This window comes from Colobus angolensis, unplaced genomic scaffold (assembly GCF_000951035.1).
Source record: "Colobus angolensis palliatus isolate OR3802 unplaced genomic scaffold, Cang.pa_1.0 Scaffold27, whole genome shotgun sequence".
Classification (NCBI taxonomy): domain Eukaryota; kingdom Metazoa; phylum Chordata; class Mammalia; order Primates; family Cercopithecidae; genus Colobus; species Colobus angolensis.
The window spans coordinates 16,249,150-16,267,078 of NW_012115932.1; the positions used below are offsets into that span (position 1 = coordinate 16,249,150).

A 17,929-nucleotide genomic window follows, 5' to 3' on the forward strand; every position below is an offset into this window, starting at 1 on the left:
TTATCTACAGACTTTATTTTCTGCTACATTATCATTTAGATGAGTTAGAGACAGTTTACAGACAACACTCAGCTTACTGACCAGGAAGTGGAAGATGGCACAGTAAGTAGGTAGGCTCAGTAAGATATTTATCTGAATAAAGTTTTTGTCTACCTGAGTATTTCTACAGAATTATCTGGCCTAATACGTATTAAATGCACAAGACATAACTCAGTATAATCTTTCCTGTCACTCTGAGAGAATTACAGAGCACAGACAAGAAACAACAAAACCTCTACAGAAGAATCTCAGGACCTAAAACTAAAGTAAATGAAAGGAAGAGGCCTTTGAAAAGAGGAAGCCAACAGAAAAACAATCAAAGTACCTTGGAAAAATTGTAAAACACCTTCCTTACAAATGTGAGGTAGGTTCATTTCACCTCTCTCCATTTGTACTAAGCATAGAACAAAGTCCCAAAAAAAGAATAGATGATGCATTTATGTTGCTTAAGGAAAATCATTCCAAATGCATTTTCTTTATCTTTAACTTTTAAATTTTATTTATTTGAGACAGTCTTGCCTTGTCACCCAGGATGGAGTGCACTGGTACGACCCGACTTACTGCAACCTCCGCCTCCTGGGTTCAAGTCATTCTCCTGCCTCAGCCTCCCGAGTAGCTGGGACTACAGACCCATGCCACCACGCCCAGCTAATTTTTGTATTTTTAGTAGAAACGGGGTTTCACCATATTGGCCAGGATGGTTTCAATCTCTTGACTTCATGATCTGCCCACCTCAGCCTCCCAAAGTGCTGGAATTACAGGCATGAGCCACCGCGACAGGCCCCAAATGCATTTTCAAATCTACATGCTATCAAAAGTTTCATAGTAATAATCCTGCAAAAGACAAAATAAATGTTTATGACATGAAGGAAGATTACTTTTGTTTGCCTATTTCTGCCTGTATCATAAACATAAGTAATATAGAATATCTGTCTATAGAATATCCACTACTAAAATGATTAAATCTTTGTAACATAATTACTTTAGTCAAACCACAGAGCAGTGCAGAATTTTCACTACAAAATCTGAGGTTTCAAGCTTCATGTTAAACTAAATGATTAACCCTTGTTAAATAAGTAACTGAGAAAAAAATTAGCATTTGGCAAAAGCATTTGAACTATCCTCTCGTGAAAACATGAAAATATTAGGGTTAAGAGGACTTAAGTTTATTCATAAACCACTCATAAAAACTGCAAATAAATATTTGCTAAATAAGTAAAAATGAACTTGGTGGTACTGTATGAAATAACACCTGTAAGTCCTTTGGCAAAAATATACAGGCTTTCTTCTTTTCATAATTTCCAAATCCCTTCCTTAAATGTTAAATAAATGTCCTATGATTGCCATGCACTTCCTTGTGCCTTATCAGAGTACACTTTATAGGCATTTGTTCACCAAATCTTATCCTCTGAGTTCAGGTGGTGCCACAAACCTGTATTTCTGAAAATGCAGTACTTGGACATAGATTATCAGCCTGGCAGCTAAGTACCTCATGTTTGTACCAAGCCAACATTTTTGTAAGATGTGGAATATATATATACTCAACTGGATTTCATTTTATGCTCTGAAACTTTCCGTTTTATCTGCTTCACACATCCTCTGACTGCTGATACCGAAAGAGAGATGCTTGGTATCATTCATAGCATATAGGACTAGGTGCCATGCTCTAACAGTGAAGAATTTAAAGACAGGAAACATCTTTTATTCCCCAAATTTCTGCTTCTCTATCATTAAATTGCAGGTAACCAACCATCTTTAGTTCTCTATGAATTAACATGTGAGAAATAAAAAATTAATAAAGCCATCTAATGTTAAACAACTACACAATCTATTTTAGAAAATATCCTTTCCCCCTTCAATCCACATTTACCATTTCTTTCAAAACGTGTCCAAAAGTCATCTTTTTCTCAGAAGCCTCTTAATCATATTCACCCACTCTTTATCTTTCCTTGTAATCTTTAAACACTTCTTCCCACTCTGTAACAAATAAATAGATCTAACACACAGAAAACCCAAGTAAGGCTTGTTTCTCAGATCTAAGTAACACAAAACTTTAAATATTTTTACTACATAAGTTAAAGCATTCTACCAAAAACTCATTTTAACATTGGTAAAAAAACAATCAATTTTGAAGTTAAGTATGATTATAATTGTTTTCCTATTTTGGGTTCCTCTTTGAAAAACCTTGATTTAATGATGGAACTCTTCAAATGAAGAAAGAAGAGGCCATAATGCATGGATAAGGTAAAAATATCAAGATGACTCAAGCAACAGCTTTTAACAGGTTGAAAACTGGAAGCATCAGTTTCCATAAGACAATAGCAGGAGGGAAAAAATGGAATATTAGAACTCTTCCATAATAGACGGTGCTAAACTGAAAGGACACTTGCAAATATTTTCACGTAAATTTAGAATGCACTATATATACACATACATACATACATGCATAATACATATATTCCCTTTATCTAAAGCAACTAACTGCCAAAATAAAAATAGGGATATGGGAATTAAAATGCCTAAAATGCCAACATCAATATGATATCCAAATCTTCTCTACTGTTTGAGAATTTAAAGGGAGAAGAGATCTTGGATTGTACAATCCAACCTTACTGACAGATAGGAAACTAAGATGCAACAAGGATGGCTTAAAATAATGAGCCCGTACTAGAACGCACATGCCCAAATTCAAAGTCCAGATCTCACTGGGCGCGGTGGCTCACATCCCAGCACTTTGGGGGGCTGAGGCAGGAGGATCACTTGAAGCCAGGAGTTCGAGACCAGCCCGGCTAACATGGTGAAACCCCTTTGTTTTTCTTTTTTTGAGATGGAGTTTCACTCTTGTCGCTGGAGTGCAACAGCATGATCTCGCTTCACTGCAACCTCTGCCTCCCGGGTTCATGTGATTCTCCTGCCTCAGCCTCCCGAGTAGCTGGGATTACAGGCACCTGCCACCACGCCTGGCTGATTTTTGTATTTTTAGTAGAGACAAGGTTTCACCATGTTGGTCAGGCTGGTCTCGAACTCCTGACCTCAGGTGATCCACCAGCCTTGGCCTCCCAAAGCGCTGGGATTACAGGCATGAGCCACCATGCCCGGCCTGGTGAAACCTCATCTCTACCAAAAATACAAAAATTAGCCAGGCATGTGGTAGGCACCTGGAATCCCAGCTACTCGGCAGGCTGGGGCAGGAGAATCACTTGAACCTGGGAGGCAGAGGTTGCAGTGAGCTGAGATCACACCATTGTACTCCAGCCTTGGCGACAAGAGCAAGACTCCATCCCAAAACAAAACAAAACACAGTAACAACGAAGTCCAGATCTCTCTTTCCATTATAGCACTCCATGTCTTACTGGGCTGTTTGTTTTTACACAGCAAACCAAGAACAAAGGTTCACTCTAAATAAAGCATACGCTGAATTGTTTTTCTACAGAAATGATCCATCCATGGGCTTCACTATGGCCAACGGAATCGTTATAACTGGACAAAGGAAAAGCTAATAAAGGAGAAGCAGCAGCTCCCTAGCCCTATCTAATCTACCATGTTGTAGAGAGAGCATGATCACTAAAGAAGAATCCTACAGTAAAGAAGGGGTGATGTGGTTTTACAGTCTATCACTTTCAACTTACAAGTACTTAGCATCTATAACAAATTAGAGACTAAGGATCACATGTGGGAATATCTGCCTAGACAAGTTAGATACCATCTTCAGTGCTATAATTTTATTAAAAATGAAATAAAAATGAACTTCTGCCATGCTTATATCCTAAAGCTTACCAACTGAAGCATAATAATTTTAAAGATATTTATATAATTTCAATGTTTTTGAGGTAGCTTTATTGGGGGAAAAAAAATCAACATAACTTCATAATGACTTCCTGGCCCTGATCCTCAAGAGTGTAAGTCCCCTTACCAATGATCTGAGCATACAAACAGGCAACATTTTGTAAAGCCTACTGCAACATTGTATGTTCTAAGACTTTTCCCCCCACTTTTTTTTTTAACTATAGTTCTCAGATTTTACAAGACTTTCTTTTTTTTTCTTTTTTTGAGACAGAGTCTTGCTCTGTCCCCTAGGCTGGAGTGCAGTGGCGCTATCTCAGCTCACTGCAAGCTCTGCCTCCCAGGTTCACGACATTCTCCTGCTTCAGCCTCCCGAGTAGCTGGGACTACAGGCGCCCACCACCACGCCCAGCTAATTTTTTGTACATTAGTAGAGACGGGGTTTCACCATGTTAGCCAGGATGGTCTCGATCTCCTGACCTCGTGATCCGCCTACCTCAGCCTCCCAAATAGCTGGGATTACAGGCGCGAGCCACCAGACCCGGCTAAGACTTTTCTTAATGGGTGAGTCTTATTAAAAGTATTATGAAAGCACACAATTAAGTTCTCACCACCCCACAAAACAACTTTATTGAGAAAGATGCTTGGTTAAGGCAACTGAACGTCAAGCCTATGATATAATTTGTCCTTGGCAATTACCAGTACATAGGGTGATCTGTGACATCTTGAATATCCTGTTACCCATGATGCTTTAGTGTATCTACTGATGATCCTTACCTGAAACAGCTATAGGGTTGTAAAAGGGTGATTCTTCTAAGTATGTCATTCTTTTCATCCTTTAATACTGGCATTCTTTGGTAAGAAAAGGTCTTCCCTCATTCCCTTTTTAGTAGTAAGGAGTCATGAACTTTTATTTAGTTATTTAGTTGACACAGTAAATAAATTTCAGTCACTATGTATGCTCCAAAATTGACCCACATTGTCTCCTTCAAATTGCTTTTTTGTAGAGACAGGGTCTTGCTATGTTACCGAATCTGGTCTCAAACTCCTGTCCCGGGCTCAAGTGAGCCTCCTCCATCGGCCTCCCAAAGTGCTGGGATTACAGGTGTGAGCCACCATGCCTGGCCTCTTTTTTTTTTTTTTGAATACTTTGCCAATAAAACTTTTTTTGGGGAAAAATCATCAAACCCTGTAAAGAATAAGACATAAAATACAATAAGGTACTCCAGTTCTGACCCTGATTATCACTTACCAATAGTTTATACAATTGAAGTTCCACAGCACGGCTACAGACTGCATGTGTGTCCTCACAAAACTTGGGTGCTGAAAATCTAATACCCAATGTGATAGGATTTGGAGGTGGGGCACTGAATTAAGACTAGAGAGGAGACATGATTTTTCCTTGCCATGTGAAGACACAGCAAGAAGATAATTGTATGTAAACCAGGCAGATGGAGGCCCCCACCAGATACCAAATCAGCTGGCACCTTGACTCAAACTTTCCAGCCTCTAGAATTGTTAGAAACAATTTTTTAATTATTTATTTATTTATTTAATTTTTTTTTTTTGGAGAGGGAGTTTTGCTCTTGTCGCCAAGGCTGGAGTACAATGGTGTGATCTCAGCTCACTGCAACCTCTGCCTCCCGGGTTCAAGCAATTCTCCTGCCTCAGCCTCCTGAGCAGCTGGGATTACAGGCATGTGCCACCACATCCAGCTAATTTTTTGTATTTTTAGTAGAGACGGGGTTTCTGCATGTTGGTCAGGCTGGTCTTGAATTCCCAACCTCAGGTGATCTGCCCACCTTAGCCTCCCAAAGTACAGGGATTACAGGTGTGAGCCACCGTGGCCGGCCCCTCCCAGTTTTTGGTGTTAAAATGTCCTGGACACTTGGTGCAGGTCAAGATGTTATAAGCCCACTAGAGCCTATCTCCGTCACTGATTAAGCCCAAAAACTTGGGAAGTGAGGGAAGAAAATCTGTTTTTTTGTTTGTTTTTTGTTTTTTGTTTTTTTGAGACGAAGTCTTGCTCTATTGCCCCAGGATGGAATGTAATGGCGCAATCTTGGCTCACTGCAACCTCCACCTCCCAGGTTCAAACAATTCTCCTGCCTCAGCCTCCTAAGTAGCTGGGATTACAGGCACCTGCCACCACACCCGGCTAATTTTTGTATTTTTAGCAGAGATGGGGTTTCACCATGTTGGCCAGGCTTGTCTACAAACTCCTGACCTCAGGTGATCTGCCTGCCTCGGCCTCCCAAAGTGCTGGGATTACAGGTGTGAGCCACCAGGCCCAGCCTGTTTTGTAGTCTTTTAAAAGTTCCTAGCAATAGTGGTGGTAGGGAGGACACATAAAACTCAATAAGAAAATCTATTCTAGACAAACCAAGAGAAAGGGTACTGTGGAATATAAGGAAAGTATTTTTTTCTCCCTTTGCATTTTACCACTTTATTACTGCCACTTTACCCCAAAGGCAGTTCCGGTTACATGGAACTACCTGGCAGTGCTGGCAGTAACAACTCTTGAGAGGAGCTTGTCTTTCTAGCCATAAGGCAGATAAAACATCTCCTTGGTAATGGAGATCATGGGGGAAACTGCAGAGCAGACAGCTAAAGAGGAGAATACCCTAAAATTCTGTGTTTGAACTGACCCAAGTTCTACGTTCACCTCTAACCTGTGCATGCATGGAACAGTAGTAAAACAATACAGCCATGGCCCTCTGAGAAATAAATTCTATTTGGGAGGCCAAGATGGGCGGACTGCTTGAGCTCAGGAGTTCGAGACCAGCCTGGGCAACATGGTGAAACCTTGTCTCTACTAAAAATACAAAAACTGGCTGGGCCTGGTGGCGCATGCCTGTAATCCCAGCTACTTGGGTAGCTGAGGCAGGAGAATCATTTGAACCCTGGAGGCGGAGGCTGCAGCGAGCAGAGATCACACCACTGCACTCTAGCCTGGGTGACACAGTAAAAGACAATGACTCAAAAAAAAAAAAAAGAAAAAGAAATGAATTCTGATATAAACCACCACTCTAGCCCCACAGTCACCTAAATGGTGCATGTGCTATGCACAAAGCAAAGTCTTTGGAAAGTGAACTGACATCAGAACCACTAGCAACAAAAGCAGAGGCAGAACATGCCGGCTGAACCTAGCAGGGTTGATTGCCTGCTAAAACAAAACAAAATCAAAGTTCTCCAGATTTTTATAAGGAAACAGATTCTCACATAATATTCAAAATGTCCAGGATGTAATCCAAAATTTCTCAACACACAAAGAGCCAGAAATATGTGACCAATTTTCAAAGGAAAAGACAATCAGCAAATGGAAAATCTGAGATGATCCAGATGTTGAAATTATCAAAGACTTCAAAGCAGTTATTATAACCATGTTCCATGGTGGGGTGGGAGAGGAAAGGGAACTCTCTTGAAACAAATGAACGTTTTTAGCAGAGAAACTGAAACGCTAATCAAGAGCTAAATATAAATTTTATAAATGAAAAATAGAAAATCTATTTTTTATTTCTCAATAAATAAAATAAAAAATAGAAACATTTAAACAATCCAAAATTAAGGCAGAAAACAGAAAGCAAAGGAACAAAAACTGGAGGGAACAGAAAACACATAATACAATGTCAGACCTAAATCCAATCATATCAGTCACTATATGGTCTAAACAAACCAATTTTAAAAAGAAACACATTGTGAGATTCCTTTTTTTTTTTTTTTTTCCAGGCTGCAGTGCAGTGGTGCGATGTTGGCTCACTGCAGCCTCCGCCTCCCAAGTTCAAGCAGTTCTCCTGCCTCAGCCTCCCAAAAGCTGGGACTACAGGCGCATGCTACCATGCCTGGCTAATTTTTGTATTTTTAGTAGAGACAGGGTTTCCCCATGTTGGCCAGGCTGGTCTCGAACTCCTGTCCTTAAGTGATCTGCCCTCCTGGGCCTCCTAAAGTGCTGGGATTACAGGTGTGAGCCACCACGCCCAGCCGAGATTGCTTTTTTTTGAGACAGTCTTGCTCTGTCGCCCAGGCTGGAGTGCAATGGCTCGATCTTGGCTCACTGCAACATCTGCCTTCCAGGTTCAAGCCATTTTCCTGTCTCAGCCTTCCGAGTAGCTGGGATTGTGCCACCATACCCTACTAATTTTTGTATTTTTAGTAGAGACGGGGTTTCACCATGTTGGTCAGGCTGGTCTCAAACTCCTGACCCCATGATCCGCTTGCCTCGGCTTCCCAAAGTGCTGGGATTACAAGCATAAGCCACCGCATCCAGCCCGAGATTGCATTTTTAAAGATTCAGCTACATGCTATCTACAAGAAATCCCTGTAAGTATGTTAACATAGAGAAGGTAGAAGTAAAAGGATGATAACTAGCATTACAGGATGATAAATAGCATCATGCAAATACTAATCAAAAGAAAGCTGAAGTGGCTATACTGCACCAAAGTAATCTTCAGAACCTAGGAACAGCTCCAGAAATAAATGATAACAGTAAAAGTCAATTCACCAAGAAGACATGGCAATATTAAGTATGTACCTAATAACAGACATCAAGCAAAAACTGAGAGAATTACACAAGAAATATGACGGGTGCACTGGCTCACACCTGTAATCCCAGCACTCTGGGAGGCAGAGGTGGGAAGATCTCTTGAGCTTGAGAGGTCAAAGTAAAACTATGATCACACCACTGCACTCCAACCTGAGCAACACTTTCTCAAATAAAAAACCACCACCACCACCAAAAACAAGAGGACTACAGTGGCTATATTTATAAACAATAAAACAGACTTTAAGACAAACATTTTTACTAAAGATAAAAAGAGATGTTTTATAATTAAAGAGTCAATTCATCAGAAAGGCATAACAATTATACACAACAAAACCTCAGAATATTTGAAGCAAGCACAGGATTGAAGGGAGATACAGTTCTACAAACAATACTTGGAAACCTCAATATCCTACTTTCAATAATGTATGAAACATCTAGACAGAATAGCGATAAGGAAACAGGAGATCTGAACACTATAAACCAACTAGACTTAACTGACATAAAGAACATTCTACCCAAAAGGAGCAGAATACACATTCTTCTTAAAAACATATAGAAATTCTCTAGGATAGACTATATGTTAGACCACAAAACAAGTCTCAATAAACTTTAAAAGACTGAAATCATACAAAGTTATCTTCTATGATTACATGGAATAAAGGTAGAAATCCATAACAGAAGTGCCTGGCCTATAAGCAGTAACTTCATAATTAAAGTGTATATTCTTTAGCTGGAATTACAGGTATGTACCACCAAGCCCAGCTAGTTTTCCTACTTTTTGGAGAGATGGGGTTTCGCCATGTTGCCCAGGCTGGTTTTGACCGCAAGCGATCTGCCCATCTTGGCTTCCCAAAGTGCTGAGATTACAGGCGTTGAGCCACCAGCCCGGGCCAAAATGTATGCTTCATTGCACAATCAAGCAAAGAAAAAAAAAAAATGTTGGCCGGGTGCAGTGGCTCATGCCTATAATCCCAGCACTTTGGGAGGCCGAGGTGGGTGGATCACCTGAAGTCAGGAGTTCAAAACCAGCCTGGCCAACATGGTGAAACCCCCGTCTCTACTAAAATATAAAAATTAGCTAGGTGTGGGGGCATGTGCCTGTAATCCTAGCTACTCAGGAGGCTGAAGCAGGAGAATCACTTGAACTTGGGAGGCAGAGGTTGCAGTGAGCTGAGATCACGCCACTGCACTCCAGCCTGGGCAACAACAGTGAAACTCCGTCTTAAAAAAGAAAGAAAGAAAAAAAAGTTACTATTCTTTGAGAACTCAAAACATTTTAGACACGTTAGAACTACATAATATACAAAAACGCCAATTAAATACATAAATATATATATATATATATCAATATAGAAATGCACTATCTACAATGCAAATAACTAGCCTCACCTCAAAGCAGGAGTTCTGAGACATCCAAAATCTTAGAGCATAGTTTGTCATTGTGCATGACAGTGTAACTATAATGTAATGAGACTGTATAACAAATGCTACATCTAAAACTAATTATGTATAATCACTATATATTTATACAGATATATCCTGAGTAGGTAAAGGTTGATGAGGCATCCTAAGTCCCAGGAATAAACAGAAGTATATTAACATTTCACACAAATAAAAAACAAATTTACCAAGAGGGAGAAACTAAAATGGAATACAAATAGAAATAAATGAACCTAACTGTATTTCAAGTGAATACTGTAACTACACTGAAAGGGCGTGGACCTAACTCAAATTTTCAAGTTATTTTACTCCCAGTCCAAGGAAAAAAAGAACTATAAACAAGGATTGAACTTTATACAGTTTTGTTTTCCACAATGATACGAATTAGCAGTTCCAAAACTGTGTGTATTCTTGGGTTGAACATCTAGGTAAATATGCTGTGGAAATCAGGAGCCAGGTTTTTACTAGGGAAGAGAGTTATAAAAACGACAAAAGAATGTTAGAAAGAAGTGTGTAGTGTTAAGCTGTAATTAGATATATTAGTATGAAATCCACTGTGTTTTCTCTTTTTTTTTTTTGAGACAGAGTCTTGCTCTGTTGTCCAAGCTGCAGTGCAGTGGCACGATCTTGGCTCACTACAACCTCCACCTCCTGGGTTCAAGTGATTCTCCTGCCTCAGCCTCCCAAGTAGCTGGGATTACAGACATGCACCACCACACCCAGCTAATTTTAATATTTTTAGTAGAGACGAGGTTTCACCATGTTGGCCAGGCTGGTCTTGAACTCTCACCTCAGGTGATCTGCCCACCTCGGCCTCCCAAAGTGCTGGGATTACAGGCGTGAGGCATGACGTCCAGTCATAATTTTTGTATTTTTAGTAGAGACAGGGTTTCACCATGTTGGCCAGGCTGGTCTCAAACTCCAAGTGATTCAACCCCAAGTGATCTCGGCTTCCCAAAGTGCTGGGATTAAAGGCATAAGCCACCATGCCGAAATCCACTGTTTTTAATATATAAACATTATGTAGATATGTGTTATACATGTGTGTGTGTGCGCGTGTCCTAGCTCTTACAACTGAGAGAACCTAGAGGCAATGACACTTCAGTAGTACCGAGCACATCACTTAGAGTCTACATCATGGATTTAAAATATTCTTCTCCATTAAAAGAAACTAAAGATCCCTGGCTGAGTTCAGGTCATGGACAAGTAAAATACTAGATGAGTTTGGGATATTTGTTATGGCAGAAAGCAAGTAAGTGTTCAAATAATGAAGGCATGTCAAAATATTACAGGGGTCAGCTTGGAGGGGGTCCCTCTAACTAACAGAGCACAATTTGAGCCTCAAAATACATAACAAGGCCAGGCACATTGGCTCTCACCTGTAATCCCAGCACTTTGGGAGGCTGATGTCAGTGGATCACCTCAGAAGTTTGACACCAGCCTGGCCAATGTGGTGAAACCTCGTCTCTACCAAATATACAAACATTAGCTGGGCATGGTGGTGGGCACCTGTAATGCCAGCTACTTGGGAGGCTGAGGCAGAAGAACCGCTTGAACCTGGTAGGCGGAGGTAGCAGTGAGCTGAGATCGCGCCACTGCACTCCAGCCTGGGCAATAAGAGTGAAACTCCATCTCAAAAAAAAAAAAAAAAAAAAAATTACATAAACTCAAATTTTCCCATAAAATGCTTATCATTTGCATTAGGAAAAACCATGAACTTTACAGTGAAGAAACTTGGCTGTCGCCCTATGTGATCAAAGTTAACATCCACAACAATGGGAAAACAGACATTTTGTGACTCCTGATTTGCTGCACTAAGGACACAATTTACTTCTGTAATATTCCTGTGTAATAATGAGGAATCTAAACATTGAAATTTATAGATGTGTATAAAATAATTGGCCTGTCTTCAAAATGCCAACATCATGAGAAGACAAAGAAGTCTCAGGAACTGTTCCAGAGCAAAGCAAACTAAGGGGACATAACTAAACAATGCATGATCCTGGATAACTCTGACTATTAATGGAGACAATAGTGAATTGTGAATAAGGCCTGTATAGGTAGATATTAGTATTATGTCAATACCCACCTTCCTGATTTTGATAATTATATTGTGCTTATGAAAGATAACATCCTTCCAGCCTGGGCAACATGGTAAAACTCTGTCTCTACAAAAAATAAAAAATTAGCCAGGCATGGTGGCATGCACCTGTAGTACCAGCTACTCAAGAGGCTGAGGTGGGAGGATCACCTGAGCTCAGGGAGGTCGAGGCTGCAGTGAGCTGTGATCGTACCACTGCATTCCAGCCTGGACAACAGAGTGAGACTCTGTCTCAAAAAAAAAAAAAAAAAAAAAAAAAAAAAAAAAAAAAAAGAAAAGAAAGAAAGAGAGAGAGAGAAAGAAAGAGAGAGAGAAAGAAGAAAGAAAAAAGGAAGGAAGGAAGGAAGGAAGGAAGGAAGGGAGGGAGGAAGGAAGGGAGGGAGGAAGGGATAAAGTCCTTATTCTTAGAAAATAGCCACTAAAGTATTTAGAGTAAGAAGGGTTCCTGCCAGAAATATAATCAAACAGTTCCACAGAGAAAAATCTACAGTGTCCAATCATATTCAATCCAAACACTGCCCCAAGACATTATCATCAAACTGTCAATGTAAAAAAAAAAAAAAAAAAAATCAGAGACAAAGAGAAGATCCTGAAAGCAGCAAGAGAAAAGAAGCAAACAACATATAAGGGACTTCCAATATGGCTAGCAGCAGGTATCTCAGCAGAAACCTTCACGCCCAGAGACAGTGGGATGATAGGTTCAAAGTGCCGAATGAAAAAAAAAAGGCAACCAAGAATACCATATCAAGCAAAGCTGTTCTTCAGAATGAAGGAAAGATAAAAGGGTTTCCCATACAAAAGCTGAGTGAGTTCTTCATTACCAGACCTGTCTTACAAGAAATGCTAAAGGTAATTCTTTAAGCTGAAAGAAAGGATGTTAATGAGAAACACAAAACATCTCAAAGTATAAAACTGACTGGTGAAAGTAAATAGAGTAAAATTCAGAATACAGATGGTCTCTGAAGTATAGGGTATATTTGACTTTGGAAATAAAGAGGTCAATTACCTGGGGTAAAGGTGGGATGGAGAGGAAGATGAGGGAGATGACAATAATATGTTTCATAGGACTGTTACAAAGACTTAATGAGGTAATATTTCTCAAACAATGAGAACCGTGCCTGTCACAAAGAAAACAACATACAAATGTACACTGAATTAGAAGAAGTAACTATTTCTCAAAGATCACAGAACTAAACAGTGTAACAGGGATTCAAACCAACACTGACTCCAAAGTTCACGTTCTTAACCAGTAGGACTATTCTGCCTCCTGGCTTTAGGAGTTACTTGAAAAAATGTTTAACACAAATCTGGATTTTCACCTACCCTCCCAGAGTGAAACCGCATTATCAACCCATCTGAGAGGTCTTAAGACTCCATAAGATTTCAAGATGTGAACCCACGCTTAGGATGGCACAGCAAGTTGGTCCTTTTTTTCCCCCCTTTGCGTCCTGGTGCCTGAGGTTAGAAATGGCAGACAGGAAGCCACCAGCACCAAAGACATGATGTCCAGGGAACTGGAGCGCTTTCCCTCTGCCTCCAGACATGATAGGGAACATACATACCTGCTCCCTGCCAAGAAAGGGAGGGTGGCAATGACCTTTAGTTGTTTGTTGACCGAACAACAAAATAATTCCTAGGCAGCATACATCAATTATCAGAAGCATACTGTTGCCTGTCCTGAGACCACAGCCAAGGGAAGGGCTAATTGTTTCCTAAGAAATACACTAGGAGTACAAAGGACTCTTTCTTCAAGGTGGTCTCCCTCTTCAACCTGAAGTTTCCTCTGCTTGAAAAACTCTAATGTTAAAAGTCTGGCAAAAATGTGTATAAACATACTTTACTTGAAGTTGCACTCATTTGTCAAGTCCTTCTCCTTCAATGGATTTTTGCAGTCAAAGCTCTCTTGCTTTAAAGAATGGACAAGAATCAAAAAGTAGGTTCAACAGGACCATAAGACATATTGGTATGTTAGCTTGTGCAAGATTTTGCTATGAGATCAATAAAGCAGAACTGAGACTAAAATGTTAAATTCTATCCAGTTATAAAGAAAAATATTTTGACGCAAACAGAGAAAAACTACTAGAAACTATTCTCTTGGGGTCAGATTCATGGGTAAAGACAGAAATATGTTAGATGTCACTTAATCTTTTTCTGTTTTGTTTTTCAAGATAAGGTCTCATTCTATCACCCAGGCTGGAGTGCAGTGGCACCACCAGAGCTCACTGCAGCCTCAAACTCCTGGGCTCAAGTGACCCTCCTACCTCAGGATCCCAAAGTGCTGGGATTACAGGTGTGAGCCACTGTGCCTGGCCATTTACTATTTTTAAATTTTATCTATGACTACCATCACTACAAAATTCTAAGCTTTATTTTTAGCTTACTTAAGTGCAATGTTCAGAAAGAGTAAGAAAGAAATACTATATTCTTGCAAACTATGCTCATAAAAGCTTTGAGAAACTTGCCCGTTACTAGCTGGGTATTCCTTTTGCTCTAATACTGTATTTCCTCAAATTAAGTCCTGAGATATAAATCTCTCAAATCAATTGACAAAATTGATATTGTCAGTATCAACCCTATGAATTCCATTTTTTTTTTTTTTTTTTTTGAGACAGAGTCTCGTTCTGTCACCCAGGCTGGAGTGCAGTGGCGCAATCTCAGCTCACTGGAAGCTCTGCCTCCCGGGTTCACACCATTCTCCTGCCTCAGCCTCCTGAGTAGCTGGGACTACAGATGCCCGCCACCACGCCCATCTAATTTTTTGTATTTTTAGTAGAGACGGGGTTTCACTGTGTTAGCCAGGATTCTGGTCTCGATCTCCTGACCTCGTGATCCGCCCACCTTAGCCTCCCAAAGTGCTGGGATTACAAGTGTGAGCCACCGTGCCCAGCCTTCTTTTTCTTTTTTTTGAGATGGAGTCTCACTCTGTTGCCAGGCTGGAGTGCGGTGGTGCTATCCTCGCTCACTGCAACCTCCACCTCCCGAATTCAAGCAATTCTCCTGCCTCAGCCTCCCAAGTAGCTGGGACTACAGGTACGCACCACCACGCCCAGCTAATTTTTGTATTTTTAGTAGAGATGAGGTTTCACCTTTTTGGCCACGATCTCTTGACCTCGTGATCCGCCTGTCTCAGCCTCCCAAAGTGCTGGGATTAAAGGCGTGAGACACTGTACATAGCCCCAACCCTATGAATTCTTAACTTTTTAAATTATTATTTCTAATAAATTTACTCTGACATTCTTTTGAGGAATACATGGAGAACTGACAATTGGTTATGTCAGTTTACATGTTCCCTTGTTCTTATTACATCAGATGTATCTATAAGAAGGGTTTGCTCAGCAGCCCTGGGGGAGAAAAAGCATTCACATTCTTTAGGTCTGACCCATGGTAAGGAGAGGGAGGATTAGAGAACATTTACTGACCATATGGAAGTTTTGGATGTTATAAATTCAGAGATTCAGACTGGCTGAATCAAATTAAAATGTTTTAGATAATGGGAGGCAGGACACAGAGGCATTCAAACTAGCATGTGGCGTTTCCTTTTTTCTTTTTCTTTTGAGACGGAATCCCGCTCTGTCACCCAGGCTGGAGTGCAGTGGCGCAATCTTGGCTCACTGCAACCTCCGCCTCCCGGGTTCAAGAGATTCTCCTGTCTCAGCCTCCCAAGTAGCTGGGATTACTGGTGAGCACCACCACACCCAGTTAATTTTTGTATTTTTAGTAGAGACGGGGTTTCACCATGTTGGTCAGGCTGGTGTCGAACTCCTGACCTCTGACCCGCCAGCCTCGGCCTCCCAAAGTGTTGGGATTACAGGCGTGAGCCACTGCCTCCATGTGGCATTTCCTATGGAAGGCAAGATGGTCGGATCAGGAAAAGCTGAGGTTACAGTCTGGACACTGTAAAGGTTTGATTCCAGTATGTTTTCCTAAATATCTTTTTAGTTCATCAGATGGAGCAAACGCCCATGTGCATCCTTCCCATGTACATTTGTAGGGTTTTTCTGGTCTTCTGTGTGCTTTCAAGTGGGAGCTTTCAGTGTACATTTTATTGCATCCATTGTAATCACATCTGCGTATCCTCCACTTCCTTTGCGTATCCGGGGATTCCACAGGTACAGGTCTCTTCCCAGGTTGCACGATGACCAAAGGGTGATTTTCTTGCAACAATGCTTGCAGGGGGACACTGAGTTCATTAAGGGGGGTTGACATTTCTTCAGGATAATCTGTTCTCTGTGGTTCGATCCCAGGTTCTATTTTAATTTTTTTCTGTGATACAGGATTTTCTTATGATTCAATTACAGGTAGGCTACTACTGGAATTTTCCGTCTCCTCCACAGAAGACCTCTTTCGCCCGGGCACGGTGGCTCAAGCCTGTAATCCCAGCACTTTGGGAGGCTGAGACGGGCGGATCACGAGGTCAGGAGATCGAGACCATCATGGCTAACACAGTGAAACCCTGTCTCTACTAAAAAATACAAAAACTTAGCCGCACGAGGTGGCGAGTGCCTGTAGTCCCAGCTACTTGGGAAGCTGAGGCAGGAGAATGGCGTGAACGCGGGAGGCAGAGCTTGCGGTGGGCTGAGATCCGGCCACTGCACTCCAGCCTGGGCAACAGAGCGAGACTCCGTCTCAAAAAAAAAAAAAAGACCTCTTTCTACTCCTCCTCAAGGAGACCATGAGGCCACGAAAGGCTGCTGGAGGTGACTCGTGTACATAAAGGGGATGGGCTGCACCACCACGGGCTGGATGACCAGCAGGATCCTGGGCTCCATATTCTGTGCCACAAGAGGGTAGCTGCCATCACCCGCAGCATGGACAGTGGCATGTCGAAGGGTTGCCAGTCTGGAGAAGGGGGTGAGTATTTTTTCATTGGTGGGCTGGAAGAAGGCATGCTCAACCCAGGCGACGCTCCCTGGTGTGAGGATGGGAACTTCAGAGAAGAGTGCGAATTTCCAGCTGAAAGAAGTGAACCCCACTTGCTCACAGTGAGGTCCACTGATTCCATCTGTATTCCGTGCGACAGGCCTTCGAGGGTCTGAAAGAACTTACCAGGCAATTGTGTGGAGTAGATGACCCCATACTTGCTGGGCTTTATGGATTCCATGTAATTAGATGAGTAAGACACTGGACAGGGTCCATGGGCCTCTTAACAGGAACTGGGTCAAACATGAGCATTCTTTTAAACCTTCTAGGGTGCTCTGGTGTTTGGCTTTGAGAGGTGCAGCCAGGGACGCCGCCGACGAGAAATAAAGGCCCAGATCCAGGCTGCCTGGAGCCCCCCAAGCGCAGTAATGTCACGGTTCCAGTCCAGGTGGCTTTGGCGGCAGTGGTAGGGGACAAGGACAGGCAGGTGTGCAACGGGCGCTCTCCCTGCGCTCCGGCTTGGGCCCGGCTACCGGTGGCTCCCCTCTGGCTCCTGTCACCAACTCCAGGCAGTCACGTGATGCCAGCGCTGCTCACTCTGCAAGCCTCACTGCTCACTCTGCAAGCCTCCCAGGGATGCAGGGGTAAATAGAGGCTGGGATCCAGGGTAGGAGGGTCAGGGTTGAATTCTTTAGATAGATAGCAAGGAGCTGGGCGCAGTGGCTCATGCCTGCAATCACACCACTTTGGGAGGCCGAGGCGGACGGATTACCTGAGGTCAGGAGTTTGAGACCAGCCTGGCCAACATGGTGAATCCCATCTCTACTGAAAATACAAAAATTAGCCGGGCTGGTGGCGGGTGCCTGTAATTCCAGCTACTTGGGAGGCTAAGGCAGGAGAATCGCTTGAACACAGGAGGCGAAGGTTACAGTGAGCCAAGATCGCACCACTCCACTCCAGCCTGGGCAATAAAAGCGAAACTCTGTCTCAAAAGAGGAAAAAAAAAAGAAAAGGATAGCAAGGTCAAAAAAATACTGAGAATCCATCCTATAATGAAAAGCTAACAATGACACTCCTGTTACATTCCCAAACCAGAACACCGGTAAAAGCCACTCTAGTCATAGCTGTGATAGCCTCAATAAGCACTTTACATTTTTCTGAAC

At 41.9% G+C, this 17,929-nt stretch overlaps 1 pseudogene; it reads right to left on the bottom strand.

The window, feature by feature from the left end:
• Positions 1-13,743: 13,743 nt before the first annotated feature.
• Positions 13,744-17,078, bottom strand: LOC105515883 (annotated as a pseudogene).
• Positions 17,079-17,929: the final 851 nt, after the last annotated feature.